The sequence below is a fragment of the Triturus cristatus genome, chromosome 2_2 (assembly GCF_964204655.1).
Source record: "Triturus cristatus chromosome 2_2, aTriCri1.1, whole genome shotgun sequence".
Taxonomy (NCBI): domain Eukaryota; kingdom Metazoa; phylum Chordata; class Amphibia; order Caudata; family Salamandridae; genus Triturus; species Triturus cristatus.
The window spans coordinates 812347847-812361770 of NC_140582.1; the positions used below are offsets into that span (position 1 = coordinate 812347847).

The 13924-nt window shown below is 51.7% G+C and overlaps 1 protein-coding gene across 1 annotated transcript in view; it reads right to left on the bottom strand.

Annotated features, from left to right (window-relative positions):
- The window catches only part of ZAR1 (zygote arrest 1), a 240311-nt gene that overhangs the window by 80941 nt on the left and 145446 nt on the right, over nucleotides 1-13924 (bottom strand). The window lies entirely within an intron of this gene.

A 13924-nucleotide genomic window follows, 5' to 3' on the forward strand; every position in this document is an offset into this window, starting at 1 on the left:
AATTGGGTGGACTGAAAGGTACCAAAATTTACCGACTGATACTATTGGTGAGGAAAGAAGCCAGCAGGTCTCTGGCTTTTTCCTGGATACCTAGTTCTGCGACCCAGTCGATCAAGATGGTATGATCGACCGTGTCAAAGGCTGCTGAGAGATCCAACAGCACAAGAACTGCCATGCCTCCCTGGTCCAGGATAACTCTGATGTCTTCGGGTGCCTTGATAAGTGCGGTTTCTGTTCTGTGGCCTTTACGGAAACCAAATTGAGTGGCATCTAACAGCTGGTATTCTTCAATATATTTGGAGAGTTGGATATTCATTACTTTTTTAAAGAATTTTGCCGGAAAAGGCAGGCTAGCTATTGGTCTGTAATTTTTAGTTTCAATGGGATCAAGGTTTGCTTTTTTTTAGAGTGGTTTTATGATAGTTTTTTTCCAAATCATAGGGTAGATACCTGAGGCAAACATGGTGTTACAGATAGTAGACAGGACTGGTGCCACTTGATCTAATACAGGTATAAGTATGGCCTGGGGACAAGGATCATTAGCGGAACCTGATTTGACGGATAGTATTATACTAGCAATCTGATCGGAGGTGGTATTTTCAAATTCCACCAAGGAAGATTCGGGGAAGTCCCTTATTGTTGGTTGAGCCTTAGTGTTGGTTACCAACACGAATTTCGAGTAAATATTGTTCACTTTAGCGACAAAAAAATTTGCTAAAGAGTCATAGTGACTGAGTAGGGGCTACATTGCTAGCGGGTGTTTGGCCTGATTTTGGCAACTACTTGAAATAAGTTTTTATTAGAATCTTGCGCAGCTTCGATCTGAGCAGTGTAGTATCTCCTTTTTTCCTGCGCGATCAGGTGTTTGTAATAGGTAAATTCAGTTTTATAAACTAATTTTTCCTGAAGGTTGTAGGATCTACGCCATTTTCTTTCACAGTTGCTACACAGTTTTTTTTGTTCTCTAAGGAGTTCAGAGAACCAAGGGGCTGATGGCGCATTTTTTTAGATAATTTTATTAGGCACCAACCGGTCAAAAACATCATTTAGCCAGTTGGATTAGGTTACTGAGGCCACATTGGGGTCTGACGAGACTATTGGTTGAGTTGAGGATAGTTGCGTTTTTAAAAGCTAGGGGTCTAAGCACTTCAAAGCTCTCCGTGGACCCGGCTTGATTGATAAAGTACTGGGTGGGTGCTTGACGTTGATCTGAATATCAAAAATGATTGCGTGGTGATCAGACCAGAATAAAGGGAGAATACTCTATAAATGGATGGACTGAGAGTTTGAAAAGAGGCCATCCAGAGTGTGGCCAGCTTGGTGCGTGGCGTTTGAGACTCGCTGGGATAATTCTATAATACTGGGACTTTCTATAATATTGAAACTACACACCCCACTCTTCTATATGTATCCAACAGCTGCACTTCCATTATATTGTAACTGAAACATTTTATGCTGTGACCAACCAAACACTATCGCTTCTTTCCACCATAAACTGAACACTAAGTACTATGCTCCCACGAGACAGCAGCGCTCAGCGGCGCAGCTTCTGGCTGTTATTCCACGCTTTCGCCTTACGAGAATTGATGGCAGTTCCTGGCGTATAAGGCAGCTGTGACTTTGAATTCTCTTCCCCTGGACCTTTGCGGTATCTAGGACCCGAAGCTCTTCAGGAAACAGTTGAAAACTTTGCTTTTTATCTAATGATCTCCGCCCCTGCCTGGTTTTGCACCGGGACAAGGAGTAGCTGTGCGCATAATAAATGACAATAACCTAACTTGAGAACCAACGAGGCCGCCTTCCAGATACCACCCAGTCACAGATGTACATTACGTTCTTCCTCAGTGTTCAATGCTGTGGGTATCTTACTGTTCATGTTTAATATGTATCTAGAGTCTAATCTTCTTTACTGCTGATCCCCATTTCCTCCTCTAATGGTGGGGGGCACTGAGTCAATCACAAAGTATGTCAGTTTGGACACATCTCCATCATGTACTTCCTTGGAGTGACGGCTACAGGCCAACTTTGATCACTATTCTCGATTGCCCCAACATGTTGTAGTATTCTCAAGTGCACCTTTAAAATTGTGCCGCCAATATACATTTTTGGACAAATGCATTGAAGAATAGATTGCAAATTCACTCACAATTCAAGGCTGTTCTAATCTTGTAGCTTTTATTGGATAATGGGGATCTGACTCGTGTTAACCCCATACTTACAGGCCTTGCATCCAAGAAGTTTAAAACCAGGACTCCCCGTCAACCAATTTTCTGGGGTCTGCACCTCACGGCTGCCATCTACCAGCTCGTTGCATGGATCTAGCCTGATGAAATCATTAATGGCCTTGCTGATACTGCGTTTCCTATTATAGGATCACCATTAAGGAGATGCCCAGAGAGCTTGAAAGAGATCCGGCAAGTTGTTGCATAACTTGCGGTATATTAACCATATGGCTTTATCTGGGATGGATTCAGAGAGTAGCCAGTCTTCCAATGGGGACAATTCTGGGAGATCTCCCATATCTGGGAGTGCAGCTATTATAGCGTGAAGGATCTGCAAGTAGGGTAATGCCTCCCCTGAGCTAATTCACATTTCTCTTGTAATTCCTTGAATGGGAGGATTTTACCTTTAACTAGATGACCGATGGTGGAGAGTCCGATTGTGTCCCATTAATCAAATCCCAGTTGGTAACACAGGAGGCCTAGTTTTGGGGTGGACCATAGCGGTGTGGCCTGGGACCAACATATCGGTCCAGACCAGACGTTTAGTCGCCTAGTGTCAAACTTCCGCCGTGGAGCCCAGATATCTCTCTGGATTTTCACATATAGAGCTCCCAGGCATCCCGCTCTTCCCATCTGGTATTTATCTAACATGTAGGCTGGGTCTATGGGGGAGCGATATAACCAGTGATTGACTACCAACAGTTGTGATGCCCCATAATAGAGACGCATATCTGGGAGTGCAATCCCCCCCATCATACCACCCTTTAGTCAATTTGTGCAGAGCTACACGGGGCGCACCACCATTCCATAAGAGTGAACAGACCTCTCTCTCTATGTTATCAAAATAGGAATCGGGGATCTTGTATGGGCAATTTTGGAGACTATACAAGAAACGCAGGAGAGCCAGCATCCTAAACAGGGCCGCTCGGCCCAACAGTGAGAGTGGCTAAGATCTCCAGTGCAGGACGTAATTCTGAAGTCTGCCTAGTGGCGCGGCAAGATATTTTTTTTATAAAAAAAATGTAGGGTCTGGGGTAATAAAGATTCCTAAGTAACGAAAGCCACTTCGACCTTGCATCCAGAGGGAAGCCTAGGAACAGGACCTCGAAGGACAAACAGCACTGATTTAGTCCAGTTAATGGCCTAGCCAGAATACTTGCTGAAAATATTTAGGGACTTGTAGGGGGCGACGCCAGGTACAGCAGGATATCATCTGCGTAAAGCGATATCCTGTCCTCGTGTGTTTCCGTCCACTTCAGCCCTCTAAAAGGGACACCGCTCCGCTCACCTAGGATACCAATGGTTCTAGAATTAAGGAGAAAATCAAATCGGGGGGAGGGGAGAGGGGACAGCCCGGTCTGGTGCCTCTCCCTAAGACAAATGTCCGAGATGTGCGATCATGAACCCTAACTGGACCTAATCTCCGTATAGAACAGTCTGATCCAGCCCAAGAATTTTGGGCCGAACCCCAGGTGTTCCAATACCTGAAAAAGATATGGCCATTCTATGGAGTCAAATGCCATGGTGGAGTCTACGGAGTGCACCACAGCATCCTCTTCTATACATTGCGGTCTCCCGAGGCCATTGTGGAGGCGACTGATATTTAGTGCAGTATTCCTTCCGGGCAGGAAACCAGATTGGTCAGCATGGACCACCGACGGGATTACAGATATTAGGCGGTTGGCCAGGAGTTTGGCCAGAACCTTAGCTTTAATATTAAATCAATGAAATTGGTCGATAAGAACCACAGCTGTCAGCAGGTTTTCCAGGCTTTCGGAGGACTACAATAGAGGCTAAACGTTGGTCAGCGGGTAAAATGCCTTTCCTAAAGCTCTCGTCGTACATGTTTTTAAGATTCAGCACGTCCCGGAGGGTCGCTGACTTCAGGAATTCAATAGAGACTCCATTGGGCCCCATTGCTTTCCTGGATGGAATATGGTTTATTGCCCTGCAAACGTAGTCTTCCGTAAGAGAGGTAAGAGGTGCATATCTACCAGCACTTTACGAGAGTCCTCAGTCATGTATGTCATGGAGGAGGTATAGACCTTCTCTAAGTGGTCCGCAAAGGCCTCTGGAATCTCTTGCGGCTCAGAAATCTGTTGCATCTGGAAGGGTCAGTCTGGGCACCTTTCAGTCCCCCTGCTCCCGTTTCTCCAAACGGGCTAGCATCTTCCCTGCCCTATTCCCCATCTCATATCGAATGTTGTGTTTGTGATAGTTTGGCCCGGGTCTTCTCCCTAGCCAGGGTTTTATACTCTAGCTGCTTGATGGTTAACTGATGTGTGGTGGTCTCACTGGACGAAGCGACATTTTGCACCTCAAACTGCTGGAGCTCGCTCTCCAACCTAAGTAACTGCTGGTTCTGGTGTCGAACATATCCTACCTTTAGCGCCCTATTGAAGCACCCCTTCAATACGGTCTTATAGGCCTCCCATATAGTCTGCGCCAAGTCTACTGAGCCAACATGCTCAGTAAAATAGTGATCCGCCTCTTTGATGTCTGGAATTTACAGCAACCAGGGATTGAGGACTATGGGGTTACGTCTCCTTTTACAAAAATAGGTAAGCTCGACCCACACTGGAGAATGGTCTGAGATTCCTCTCGGTAAGGCCCGTGGGTGTCTGAAATTTCCAATATCTGTCATGTGCGTTAGGAAATAGTCAATGTAGGACATGCGCTTATGCACGTTTGAATAGTAGGTGTAGTGTGTCACATCTGGTTGTAAAGAGCGCCATATGTCGGTGAGACCCATGGCTCGAGCGAAATCTTCCATCTGTGTAGTGGGACGTGTGGGAGGCAGTCGTGGAAATCTGTCTCTTTGATCGTCCATAGTCATTAAAATCACACTCCAGAATTAGTGTGCCCACAGGAAGATCTACAACAATCCTCTCCAGGTCGGCAAGCGCTTCCTTGCCAATGCAGGGGGAAGGTACACTGAGACCACATTAAGCAGCTTTCCTTCCCAGCTAGCCTCCAAGACTGCAAACCTCCCCATGGGATTTGCCCATGTGTGTGTCGGGGTGAGTGTAAGGTTTTTCCTGACGAGGATACCGGTGCCTCTAGAGCCAGAGGTAAACCCCGCATGAATCAGAAGTTTGTATCCCCACCGTGCGAGTTCCTGACACTTGTTTCCCACTAAATGGGTCTCTTGCAATAAGACCAGGTCCGGGCTTGTCGTTTAAGGTACTGTAGCACTACCCCTCATTTTATTTTGTCCCCCAAACCATTGACGTTCCACGTCAGAATGGATAGGGAAGTTTCCATCATGTTCCACGCCAAAGGACAGGTACGAGAAGTACACCTGGGCCCAGAGTCCCCGCGCGAGGAGCAACAGATGCACCATACCACACCTCAATCAAGCACCGAAACATAGAATAACCTTCGGGCATAAGCGGTCTAAGGACCTGCCTGCCAGCACATCTCATCTGAAGTGAGGGAATCAAGTGGGTTTCACTGTCCACACACTAATTTGAAAACAAAAACAAAACCACATAACTACACGTTCGGCGGCCTGACCCCACCAGTCACACGCACTTAGCAGAGTCCCCGAAGAATGTTGACCACCTTAGTTCGTGGGTGGCTACTGCCTACCAGGTCCGTCGCTGGCTGGTCCAACTGCACATTCTTCTTTGTTGGACACCCACCGCTTCCACCAGATCACTCAGTGGAGCGAGGGTGCACCGCCATCTTGACCTGGAGCTCCAGTCTCGCCGGGAGTTTCCCGTCAATTTTCCACCTCCTTTGGCAGGAATTCACCCTCAAAAGGTGCCTCAGGACTCTAGGGTCTGGACCCCCACTGCTTGGGGGGGGGGGGGGGGGGGAAATTTAACAGGATTGTGACAGGATTAGAAACAGGATAGATGGCGAGGGCTCCAGAGCCACGTTACCTTGCGGCCATTCCCTTTGGCTGCTAGCCACGCCCCCCCTCCATTATTATTAATTGAGTCATTTCTTTGATTACTCATTTTCAAACTTTCGCCATATTACAAATTTGGACTAGATGCCCATGGTGTGTGCACTCAACCAGCGTATCCTTGCTAATACATATGCCATATTTGCACCTAATTACGCCCTGGATGGGCATTACTCAGGTTGAATACATGCATGTTGCCGATTTCTAATTCAAATATTCATTGTAACTGGCAAAGTGTTTATAATTTGCGCTTTTACCCATATGTGCTGGCACTCAGTCAAGCCCTAAATGGGCTAACCTATATTATCGTTCACTATTCTTCAATTTTTTTTTACGGATCGTCCCTTCCATTCCTGCAATTCATAGATGTATTGCTAATTCCTCTCCACTGTTGAGGCCTTCTGATGACTTAGTCTGCAAATCTATTATAATCACAATTCTAATCCCCTAAACTTTTTCTCCCTATCACCACCTCTGACATCCTGAGGCACATGATCAGAAATATTGGAGGCGGGCTCCATCCATGTAGGATTCAGGATCTCAGGATAACACAAATAGGTGCTTCAAGTCTATTCAAACCATCTTCAAAGTTTTATCCCCAAACACCGATGGATGCCATTGACGGGTTTGCTGAAAGTGTCAACAAATAGCTCTTCTATGAAAAAATGTAATTATAACAAAAAAAACACAATTACAGTCCCTAAATACAATCTCACACAACCTTTTGCTTAGGTTATTCATTACACTCCCATGTTGAGGGATCGCTATTCTTGATAAGTTGAAATTTGTGCGTTACTGTGAAATATATAAAATGTACTCATAAAATCTATTCAAGAATGGTTACAATTTCCCCCGATCTTAGTCGTGTGTGGTCTCGTGTTTGTGCCTTATCACCATCATGCTCTGGATGGGCAAAAATGTGTACCCTTGTCCATCAGCGTAGGTACACATTTCAGTCTCTATAGGGACCCAAAATTCCTCATCACTATTCAGACCTTCCGTTACTTTAGTTCGCAGACTAAATGTACCGAGACTCCAACAGTCTAAATGTCAAAACTATTACTCTCCTTTCACCTAGGTGTACTCTGTCAAGACAAACATTTCCGGTGATCCTTATTGCTTGCAAGGAACATGTCAAAGTGTCTAGCAACTGGATATGTTTAATCTTTGTTGTTAGTGGCTCACATATGTTCGAGTATTTTCTTTTCAGCTGGATACGTTGTACTGCCTATGCTTATTGCATAGACAGACTAACTCTGTAGTCCGAATTGCAGTTAAGAAGGTATTGGATCCTAACTGGCTTTCCCCAGGCCTGGCACTGCATGTTCCTTGACCTTACTGCTAAATATGCAGGCTTTACTTTTCATGCATCGAGAAAATCCCAGTGCCGCCTCATTCGGCTGCCTTTTACTTTGCGAAGAAACATGTCTATGTATTAGATAATCCTCAAGAGAAGCAGTTCTCCTATATGTGATTTGCAGCTGAACTGATAGTTACTCTGACATTATCTGTACAGAGTACTTGCCAATATTTCCTAAAGATGGTGAAAGTCTGATTAATTAGTGGAGAAATCTGTGATTCACTTTCTTCCATTTGCTTGTCTGGGAGGAGTTCATGGGTCTGTTAAACTTCATTTCTAGCTATATTTATGACAGTCATGGGATAACCTTTGGCTTTAAATCTGGTTATATCTACCTAGTCTTCTGCAAAGTCTCTCTCAGTGGAACAATTTTGTTTTATGTGTAGGAGTTCCCCATAGGGGATACTTCGTTTTAGACTGTCTGGGTGACTACTTCGGGCATGCAAGAGTGAACTTCCAGATGTGGGTTTTCTGACTAGTAAGATATATAACATGTTGTCTTTAACAGACTTAAATCTAAGAAATTCACCTCACTGACTGATGCGGCTGGTGAAGTGCAAATTAAGAGAATTTTGATTCAAAAGGGCCATCTATATGGGGGCGTGGCCAAGCCAGCCAAGATGGCGGACTCCTTTCCCTGAGGCTCCTGCTCGGCGGCCCGTGAACCCCAAAGTCCTACCTGCCCCGGGCGTCCATCGCCCCTGAAAAGGAGAGCATCGAGCCTGGCAATCGTTGGTGGCCCTCCGACCTGAAACCAGATCTCCAAGATACCAACGGGAGCGGCGCAGAGGACTCCGTGCGCGGACACTGCCGAACCGCGCTCAAAATGGCAGACATGGAGGAGCGGAGAAGCGGCGAGACTGAGGTGCCGCGGCGTCCCAGGCGGCGCACTTGACCCTGACAGCAGTCACAACGGCCGGTGAGTGTGCCCGGAGGCGACGCGACGGAGACGAGGCCCCGGAGGACGGCGCCCCAGCGGCTCAGGGAGCGATTCGACGAGAGAGCACCGACTCCCCCTCCCTCCCCCCCCCCCCCCCCGGGGACCGCGGACAGCAGAAGCCAGGCGGGAATCTCGTCGCGGAAGGGACGGCCGGGAGGTGCGGCCCACACATCAGGTGAGCCCCTGATCGGGACGAGAGATGCGAGGTCACTCCCGGGCCCCCACCCCCCCCCATATACTGTCGCAGGGAGAGATTTGCTGAGACGCCCGGCGGGGGTGTGGGGTACGGCCCCTGTCCTCGGGGGCCCGGGCCGTGAGATTCCGGCCACAATCGCGGTGGGCGGCAGAAGAGGTGTGGAGCCCCAGACAGGGCCGCCGCAGACAGAGGAGCGAGCCCCGGCCGCGCGCTGTCTCTCGCCTGGATCAATCGCACGCACCCCCCTGGATGCTGGGAGACAGTCGGACCAAGGGACGAGAGAGGTGCGCGAAGCCAGCGACGTGAACGCTACGACACTGGACGAAATGCATGGGTCCTGCTAAGGACGTAAGGTGACCAGGGAGACTCTCTGAGCCCTGAGGAGAGGGGCTCGTTGGTATTGAGGCCCCACGACGGTAACACGCACACACCTGCGCGCAAGCCAGAACGAGCCGGCGGCCGCTGCCACAGACAGGAAGAGACGCAGACAGCACGCTCGCTACCAAGGCAGTGAGACGAAGCCGGGTGGAGACTGATCCCCGCAGTGCCACACCGGCGGGAAGAACGCGCCTGCAGGACCACCTAGTGCGTGGCCACCAGTGAACAGAAGGGCCCATAGCCACGGTCAGGACCGCCCCCCCCCTCCCAATGGGTCGCCAGAAAACGGCGGGGATGCCACCAGCCTCTCACCAGTCCAGGACGACCGCGCCGGTGCCGGCGAAGTCTCCCCATTGCACCGAACCAGTCAAGGAGGACCCCACGGCCAGATAACTAGACCAGGTCCTGGCAGCCATAGAACACTCTCGAGTGACAATGGAAGGGAGGTTCGGCGAGTTGTCATCAGACCTGGGCCTCCTCCGCGACGACCACAGGAAACTGGCGGATAAAGTGGCACAAAGCGCGCACCGTCTCCAGACACTGGAGCCACAGATACAAAAGCAAGACAACACGCTCCAGGACCTACTGATGCGGATAAAGGCGCTGGAGAACAAGACGGACGACCTAGAAGGGCGTTCCCGACGGAGCAACATCCGAATCATGAACCTGCCGGAAGGAATCGAAGGGCCCGACCCGGTCAAATACATCTCAGACTGGATCGCCACATTCACGCCAGCAGATGTTCTCACCGTGTTTTTCTCCGTGGAGAGGGCCCACAGAGTGCCGGCCCGCAGACCGCAGCCGGGCATGCCCCCTCGTCCGTTCCTGCTCAAACTCCTCCACTATCAGGACCGCGGCGCCATCCTGCGGGCGGCCAGGCAACGGGGACGGCTGCAACTAGAGGACAAGCAAGTAATGCTGTTCCCGGACTACTCCCGGGCGGTCCAGCTACAGCGGGCCACCTTCCTGGCAGTGAAGCGGACCCTGCGCTCGAAAAACATACAATATGCGCTTCTCTTCCCAGCCCGCCTCAAGGTCATCTATGGAGGCGAGACGCACTTCTTCACGGACCCGGGGGAAGCGGCGACATGGGCGGAACAGCACACTCAGCACCTCGGACATGACCCCAGCTCTCGCCCGAGAACTGCACCTGGGCGCCCGGGTCGCCGGACCCGGAGGGTCTCCTCCACGCCGACTAGCAGGCAAACAGGAACTACCACCGCCAGCTCCCCGGACCTAGCACAGATCATTGCGGAGCGCCGGAGGGCTCTCCAGGCGGTAGCCACACTGAGTCCCCGCGACGGAGGATCGGATTCGGAACGTGGCCCTCACATCTTTAGCTCGGACGATGACAAGAGCGCAACACCGGGATCACGGGAGGGCTCGGTGACACCCCCTGTGGTGACCCCCCAGACCGCGGACACACTCATCTGACAAACCCACGGATAGAGTCGGCGGCACATTACGCACGTCCGGCCATGCAAACCACAAAGAACAGACTAACCACTGAGCCCAACATCGGGCAGGACATTTATAATCTTCAATGATATACGGGCATCCGCCGAAGCGGGAGTCGGCGGCCATCGGATCCACCACCCCCGTGGTTACGAACTAAAGTCACGCCAAAGCTACCAGTTTGGGCACATCGCCCTGCGCGATGCGCCCCCAGTATTGGGACTGTTTCCCACAGTTGTTGCAGTTCACCTTGTTGCAGTTCACCTCCCTATCCTTTGTATTCCTTCCCGGTCATTCCCAGAGCAGGCACGGCAATCTCCATGGACGATGCAGCACACAGACATACGGTAGGTGGTGGGAGGGGGGTCGGGTACGGCGACAGAGGAGTCCACAACGCATTAAGGATGTATAATTATGACATCCCACAACATTCCTCACAACTCTCCTAACACGGACATAAAATTCCTGACACTTAACGTTAAGGGAATGCACACTGCCCGTAAGCGATATTCAGTCTATGCATACATCAAGAGACAAAAGGCCCAGGTAGCACTCTTACAAGAAACGCATCTGACGGCAGGGGAGGCGGACAGACTACAGAGAAAATGGCGAGGCATTATATGTGCCACGACCTACTCCGCATTTGCCAGGGGCGCGCTAGTATGGATCAGACCGGGGGTGCCATTTAGGGAGCAGAGTAGACACATGGACAGAGAGGGCCGCTACGCAATACTGACGGGGCTGTTAGAGGGCCACCAACTACTGATAGGAAGTATATATGCCCCCAACACAGAACAGGAGAGCTATTGGGACAAACTCACACGCATGTTGGCCCATCACACATCGGTCCCGTGGCTCCTGGGAGGGGATTATAACTGCACCCTGGATCCACACCTGGACCGCTCACACCCCCCCCCCAGCCCGCTCATCCGCATACAAGCAGGCCACAGACCTTCGCAGCTAGGTAAACAAATGGGGACTAGCGGACATTTGGAGGACTCGCCATCCCACCACGAAACTCTACTCCTTCCATTCGGTCCCACACGATCTGCGAGTCTGGCTGGATAGATTCCTATGCTCCGCGTCACTCTTACCCTCAGTACGGGAGTCGGACTACCTCGGCAGAGTGGTCTCGGACCACGATGCACACATGGCGGTCCTCCGATGGAAACCCCCTCACCCCCCGATTCCAACATGGAGGATGCCCCGGGAATGTCTCACAGACCCGGTATTCCGCCAAACCTTAGAAGAATTTATGCAGGGCCACTTTCAACGAAACGATAAAACGGCCTCCACGCGTTCACTTGAATGGGATGCATTCAAGGTAAGTGCCAGGGGCCACTGCATTCAACAGGTGGTGGGGGTCAGGAGAGTGCTCGACAGGGCACTGCAGGGGGCGGAAACCCGGCTCGCGGAGCTCTCGAAGAGGGTGGATCGGGGTGAAGCCACGGAGGCGCAACTGTCTGCGGCCAAATCCTCCCACACAATAGCGCTGAGAGATCTGCGCAAATATAATTTTCGGGCGTACGCGACACGAACGCACAAAGAGGGGAATAGGACGGGGGCCCTCCTGGCTTGGTTAGCTCGACAGGACACAGCGCCGCGTCCGATCACAGAACTCCAAGCCCCGGATGGGCAACTCAAATATTCGCAGACAGATATACTACACATCTTCCACGCATACTATGCGGCCCTGTACCGAGCCCCACGGGTCGGACCCTCGGGAGACCTTGCCGGTTTCCTAGGTGGGGCGTCCCTACCCAAGATTCCCCCCGCGCTCGGGAAGGACCTGGACGGGAAACTAAAATCGGCCGATGTGAAGCAAGCAATCAAAGCCCTGGCGCGCGGGAAGGCACCGGTCACGGACGGATTCCCGATCGAGTACTACCACACATTTGCGGCACTATTGGCGCCACGGCTGGTCTCCGTTTACGAAGAGACGGTGACCCACAGAATGCTCCCAGCCTCGATGCGGGCGTCGGTACTGGTGACCTTCTTGAAGCCGTACAGAGATCCCGTACTCCCGACGTCCTACCGGCCAATAACACTCCTGAACACGGACTGCAAGATCCTAGGGAAAATCTTAGCGGACCGCTACAGCCAAATCCTTCCCACGCTGGTGCACACGGACCAATGCGGATTCGTTCCCCGGCGTAACACTTCACATAACTTGCGCCGGTTTTTCCACGTTCAGGATCAGGCGAAGGGACGATTTCCCAGAGCAGCATGCCTGGTCCTGGACCTGGAGAAGGCATTTGACACCCTGCAGTGGCGGTACCTATTCGAGGTCTTGCAGCAGATCGGTGTTGGTCCCACGCTGCTAGCCTATACTCGGCTCCTGTACGGAGGCCTCACCTCCAGAGTGAGACTTGGCAAACTTATTTCGGCGCCGTTCCCGGTGACCCGCGGAACCAGGCAGGGGTGCCCCCTCTCCTCTCCTCTTCGCTCTGGCGATGGAGCCCCTGGCCATACGACTGCGACGGGAGGGGGAGGCATGGGGGATACCCATAGCGGACGTCACCCACTGTGTGTCATTATACGCGGATGATCTCCTGATATATGTCCGCGACATCACGGCCGACCTCACACCCGTCTGGACGACACTCCGAGAGTACGAGGAACTATCGGGACTCCGGGTCAACTGGGAGAAATCGTCCATCTTCCCTCTGAGCATCCAGGCGGAGCCCCTAGAGATGACGCTGGGCGATCAGACGCTGCGATGGGATGGAACGGCCCCCAGATACCTGGGGGTGCGCCTATATCACTCCCCCGGTGACCTCTTCGAGGGAAACCACTGAGGAGCACGGACGAGCCTACGATCGGCGGTGGGGTTTTGGAGGACATTGCCACTAGCTCCCATAGGACGTGTCGCTCTGGCGAAAATGATTATGGTCCCGAGACTGCTCTACTTCTTCACAAACCTCCCTATTATCCCACCGCGGTCCTTCTTTCGGGAACTGGACTCACTGTTGACAACTCTGATATGGGGGGGCGGCCGACGCCGAGTGGCGTTACGCACACTGCCTCCCCACGACGGCCGGGGGCCTGGGGGCGCCCTCCTTTGAACCGTACTTCCTCGCGGCACAGCTCCAGTGGCTGTCCCACTGGATGGCAGAGAGACAAGTGGGGGAGACGATCACGGAGGGAGGCCAATTGCCCATGCCTGAGATCCGCCGACTGCTCATGCCAGGCTCCAAACCGACGCGCACACATCCACTCCAGGTCACAATCGCCCGCAGATGCATGATGAGGATCCACCGCATGTCAACGGGCAAGCCGCTATACTCCCCTCTGCTCCCCCTGGTGGGCTTCCCCCGACGGAGCGGGTGCTTTACCGCGAGGGCCCTCCAGGTGTGGACAGATCACGGGATCACGGAGATGGAGGCGCTGTTTCAAGAAGGGCAACTGAGAACATTTGAGCAGTTGATGGAGTGGCACGACCTCCCCCAGGGGCAATTTC